Source organism: Echinops telfairi, unplaced genomic scaffold, assembly GCF_000313985.2.
Source record: "Echinops telfairi isolate 266 unplaced genomic scaffold, ASM31398v2 ScPeMD7_7424;HRSCAF=8462, whole genome shotgun sequence".
Taxonomy (NCBI): Eukaryota; Metazoa; Chordata; class Mammalia; order Afrosoricida; family Tenrecidae; genus Echinops; species Echinops telfairi.
This window is the reverse complement of record NW_022111324.1, coordinates 81,240,142-81,246,422: the sequence shown is the minus strand read 5'-3', so window position 1 is coordinate 81,246,422 and position 6,281 is coordinate 81,240,142.

The following is a 6,281-nucleotide window of genomic DNA, read 5'->3' as shown; positions in this document are numbered from 1 at the left end:
TTTTTGAAAGTTTACATAGCAAATTAAGTTCCCATTTTAACAATTTTTTATACAAGTCCAGTGAAATGGTGATGTTCCTCACAAGGTGGCATCAGTTTGTCCTGGTTGTTCCATTTCCAATAGTCTGGTTTCCACTCCCCTTTACCTTTTCATTTTTGCTATAGAGCAAATGTTGACTGGTCTAATAGCCATGATTTTTAAAATAATCAAGAATGTGTTTTAACTTTATTTTAGGATGGCAGCTGGAGAAAGAGTAGATATGAATGGATGAGGAGTATTCCAATGATGAGAGAACACTTAACCCTCATCTTCCAACAAGGGAAGTTAATATGAAATGCCTGTAATTGAAATCTCTAAAGCCTTAATATAAGTCTGTTATTTGAGTTATGGAAGTAATTACTGGGAAAATCAGCTGAAAGAGTTGGAAGTGGTTGCCCAAACCAGAGTGGTTGAGAAAAATGATGATTTTCTATCATAGACATAACCAAATACCTTGAGAGAACAAAATAGGGCATGGGTACTCAGAACTATGGTCTCTGGGAATACCAAGGTCAATTGGCATAACCATCCACAAAGATACCGTTTTACATCCTACTTTGGTGAATAGCAACTAGAGCAGTGGTTCTCAACCCCTTTGTGGGTTGAACAACCCTTTCACAGGGGTCACCTAAGAGCATCGGAAAACATATTTCTGATTGTCTTAGGAACAGAGACATTGCTCCTCTATCCGTCTCCAGGCAGGTCTTCCCACATGCAATATGCCCACGTAGGAGCACCCGGTGTGAAGACTGTTACCTATGCTACACCATGCTTCAAGACAAAATTTCATTTATTTGTAATTAGAAATATTTCATAATAGAACAATGAAAATACATCCTGCATATCAGATATTTATGTTACAATTCATAACAGTAGCAAAATAACAGTTATGAAGTAGCAACGAAAATAATTTTATGGTTGGGGGTCACCATAACATGAGGAACTGTATTAAAGGGTTGCAGCATTAGGAAGGTTGAGAACCACTGCTCTAGCGTCTTAAAACCTCATGTGTGGTCATCTGAGGCCACTATAAATCTTTCCCTGCCAGAGGAAAGAAGAGTAAAAAAAAATCAAAGAGGCATGGAAGCAGTTAGTCCAATGATTGATGGCCCACCTAAACATTAGTCTTCATGATCCTGAGATCAAAAGAACTAGTTGGCGCCCAACTACAACTAGCAACCGAAGAAACCATGTTAAAAAGTTCTGGACTATAGAACAAAACGCAAAAGCATAGCAGAACCCACCCCCACCACCACCCCTCCCTGTGACTTTGATCTGTAGTCAGCCTTCAAGACTGGAACTGAACTCATATCTTTGACTCAGTTTTCTGTCAAACAATTAAAAGGTCTCTGAGAGGAACAATAATGCTGAAAACAATAAAGCAGGCAGTTACTTACAGAATCAGACGCAAAGACAATCTTGCTGCCCAAGAACACCACACAGAACCATCCTAGTGACGTGTCATTTATCTCAGGCACATGTCACCTGAGAGTGGCGGTGGGTTTGAGGGCATATAAACCATATAGAATAAATCAGAGTCTGAGCACCAGAAAGGTCGTCAGAGGAGTGAAGTGCCAATCCTTTGTTTTATAAATGAAAACACTGAGGATCAGAGAAGTTACAGAGATTAAATTTAAAAAGAAAAAAACAAACCCTCAGTACCATCAAGTCGATGCTGACTCATAGCAACCCCACAGGACAAGGTAGAACTGCCACTGTGGGTTTCTGAGACTGTAACTCTTTATGGGAGTAGAAAGCTGACCTTGCAGATTGCCACCCAATTTGTAAAGGAAATGAAAGGTAAAGAGAATCCATTGATGGAGTAATTGAGGCATTATCTGACTACTAAGAACTAGGCAATATTTGCTTTTACTGAATGCTGTCAAGTGAACTCCACTCTGCTCACCGTGATCCCAGGCACATAACCCAGTCCCTTGCCATCTTTGCAACAATGTTGTGACCATTGTGTATTTTGAATACTTTCCATGCTAGGGAACTTCTCTTTCAGCACTAACTATATCAGGCAATATTCTATTGTAATCTATAGATTTTCTTTGGCTAAATTAAGGAAATTGGTAACCAGGCCTTCTTTTCTAGTCTGTCTTAACCTGGAAGCTTCACAGGAACCTATCCACCATGGGTGACCCTCCTAGTATTTGAAATTCTGAAGCATAGCTTCCAGCACCACAGCAGGCTATCACAGCATGACAGAATGACAGACCCATGGTGAAGAGAGTATTACTGGTCCTGTCTTACAAATGAAGAAAATGAGACACTAAGACATTTTCTCAAGTGTCCATGGCTAGTTAAATGTCAGGTTCAACTCTAAATTCAAGGTATATATTCTAGCTTCTATGCCTGACTTCCTTCTTTAACACTTAGCTTCATAAAAATATATGTCTTGATAAAAGTATTTTAGCATTTGTTTTAAATTTTAATCATACTGAGAGCAATTCATTCTCTTCCTTGATATGTTTTTTGGTCTTTTTCAGACCAGACTTTTTAGGACAGTTTATTCCAATTGTGCCTTACTATAAATGTGCTATCATCCAAAACAAAAACAAACCAAAAAAACCCTTATGATCCCTCCAACCCCAAACACAGCATTCTAAAATCACCAATGTCTACAGCCACCCTGGTATAACTTTTATATGTATATTTAAATGTGTAAACTAAAAAGGTACTTTTGAACAATTGATTTCATTCATTTTATTATTACTTGCTTCAGCAGATATTCATCGACAAGTTACTATGTGCTCAGCCTTGGGTACACAGTGAAAACACGTGTACACAACATGGTACTTGCACTCAGGGGTCATGGTGCTTACACTCATCAAGCTGACACTATAGTGGGAGAGATAGGAAATAGATCAATAGATCAATATTTTCTATTACAAATTATCTTCAGCACTTCAAGGAAAGTATATGAAAAGGTGATATTTAAGCTCAGATCAACAGAAGAACGAATAAGAGGCAGACAGATGAATTTCAGGTGGAAGATGGAAATAGGAAGGGAGGCCGAATTTTAAGCAATTTGGGCAAATAGGAAGGTTCTGAAACGAGTGTGTGTGCTAAGAATATAAAAGAACCCATAAGGCTGAGCACACAGAACAAGGAGAAGAGTGGTGAGAGCTACCGTTGGAGGAGTAAACAGAAACGTAGCCGTGTAGGTCTTCGTCAGCTTTGTAAGGGTATTTCATGTCCTACTAACTGCTGTGGAAAGTCACCAGAGCCTTTCAGTTGTGTTGGAAGTCTCTCTGGCTGCTGCTACAGAGGAACACTGAGAAGGAGGAGCAAGGGAGGAGGAAGAGGGGTGCTGAGGCGTTCAATGCAGCAGTCCCTCTGAGAGGTATGAGGGGCTTGAAGATGGAGAGATATAGATAGATTTGAGATATATTTTGAAAGAGAAATTGTTAGGTTATGAGATGCTTTTCCTTGGTCATTTCTTCGTGGCATGGAAAGAATTCGCAAAGTGAGTGAAAGTAAGCCTTTATTAGTGAAAGCAAAGGTTTTTCTTGTACGTTCTCACAGACAAGAACGAGTCATCTCCAGAGAAGGAGAGTGGAAAAAAGGTTGTGTGGTTACTCTTTTTGATGCTATATACCCGTCCTGCCCAATCGATCTCTTCCCATCTCCACTGGCAGAGTTGTTTGTTGATTGGCTTTTCGTGGGTATGCTTAGCCATGCATGGGACATAAAGGGTTCTTACTGTGCATGTTTTTTTCCCGTAGCATTATAACACATGTCCGGTATCTTAAGGAATACCCTTTTCCTTACGGGCTTGGCTTGCAATCCCTTGATGATTGGTGGGTCATTTGAGGGGTCAACACCTTTTTCCTTAAGCTTCTGGCCTATCAAATACAGTAGTAGTTGTCAATGGGTTAGAACAAACAAGAGAGAATTTATAAAGATGACTCCTACCTTTGTGGCTTTAGCAAATAAACAGCTGACTGCTTCGTCTAATGAGAAAAGGAAGGATGAGAGGGACGGTCAAGAGTTAGTTTGGGACAAATGAAGTTTGAGTCGCCTCTGAGATATCTAAGTGGGCCATTGTCTATACAAGCTTACAACTGAAAACAAAGTCTGGTCTGGAGATTAAAATATGGAAGACAGCATTTTGGTAATACTTACAGTCATAGGAGTAGATGGGATCATCTGGGGGGAAATAAAGAGAGCAAACAGAAACAGACTTCAGAAGGAGTGCTGATTATCTGAGGCAGAGGAGAGGAGAAAGAGCTGGCGATGGAACTTAAATTAATTGGAGAACAGAAAGGAGGGAAGGTGGTATGCCAACTGTGAATACTGCTAAGAGGTTAAGTTGAGGTTTGTAAAACATTTATTGGATTTGATACCATCAGACATCAGCGCTACAGCTGATGTCTCCAGACTCAAAACCTGATGTGGGAATCTCTTCCTAATTCTACAATCAGTGAAAATATATTTGAAGCTTGAAATCAGCCTTCGTGGGACACACCACACAAGTGGGTAAACACTACACATTATTTTTTTATTTTGTTTTTCCATAATGAGCTTTGCCAATTCATACCAGCACAGTGTGGGCAATATGATGCCATTTATACTTAAGGCAAACATTTTAAAACCTCTTGCCACTAAGTTGATTTCAAGTTGTAAGGACATGGCAGGGTAGAGAACTGCTCCTTAGAGTTTCCAAGTCTGTAAATCATTATGAGAACAGTCTCATTTTTATCCCATGCATTAGCTGGTGGATTTGAACTGCTGATCTTGTGGTTAGAATTCCAATGCTCCAACCCAAAACATCACCAAAAGACCCTCTCTGTTCTCTATGGTTCCATGAGTTAGTTTTCAGAACATTTCTTCATGGAAATGAATTATCTTCAAAGGAATCAATTGAGTGTCTGAGCTTCCTTTGAAGTAAGCTTTTACCTTTGCCACAGGATTCCCTAAAGTCAGCCAAATTTGATGCTGATCAACAGGAAAAAATTTCATGTGGTCATATAAAGAATTTCTTCCAACTCTGAAATGCTATAATTTTGAGTTGGCCGCTAGAAATTCCAGGAAAAATAAGCTGTAGACCACATTTCATTTATTTCTGGGTTTATTTACTTGGTGAAAATAATCATTAACAGCTTCCAAAATTCAGAGGCTAATGGATGGCAGTCTCTGTATTTCTTTATATTTTAACAATGCTTATTATTCTATGCACATATAGCTAAGAAAATTAATTGGAAAATAGAAAGTTTATTTTTATAGTTTCAATGTTATGACATCTGACTCGGGGCATTTAATAATCACACTTTGTTTCAGTTATCAGTTAAAAGTACTACGCTTTTGACATTTTAGTTGTAGCATACTAGTATGCTACATACAGTCAAAATCCTGCTGTCTGTCATCTAAAGGTGAACTGAAGATCAAACTGAATGCTCTTGAATGTACTGAGAAAGTCGACATGTAAACCTCGTACAGACAGCTCTGACTGTTCGTTCTTTGAAACACCTTTACTCTAAACAGGTAGCAATGATAAAGGAAATGTATCGAGATAAAATATTAAAGATTATGTAAATCAAAATGAGACAGAAACCCAGAACTAAGAGCCGAGCTGAGGCTGCAAACTAATTGGCCTCTGATCTGGAACTAGGCAATATTAGTTAGAGTTCGGCTCCTACAGGGTAAATTAGAATAAAAAGGTTCCTTGCTGGGAGGGGAACTGAAGCCAGGCTCACTGCTTGACGCCAGAGGCAGAGGCAGAGACAGAGAGAGGCAGGCTCCTTCCTGCTCATGAAAGGAGGCCGAAATAGAAGCTATTTCCTCCTGGGGCTACAGCTTTTAGCAAGCTGTGGGCTTAGGGAAGACGAAGGACACATGTCTAACCCTGTGACCAGGAAAATGAAGCAGTCCATCCCTGGCTTGGTGCTTGGATTTGTACTATCCCCAATACCACTGTGGGCAAGAGCCACGAAGCCCCATGAGAAGATCTGGATCTTAACTGGGTCAGTCCAGGAGCAAGTGCAGAATAAAGGAAATCACAAAATTACTACACAGGAAGGGAGGTCACTGGAAGTGGAAGAAAGAAGAGAGAGAGAGAGCAAAAACACAAGCCTAGGCTCAAATGAGTACCCCTGCCAACGTCCAATGCTATAAAGACAGCCAAGGAAATAGAAGGAAGGGAATCCGCTTACAGAAGGGAGGTGAAGAGCCAGTCAGGGTGCAGTACAGCACCAATGAAACATACAACTTTCCTCTAGTTCTTTAATGCTTCCCCC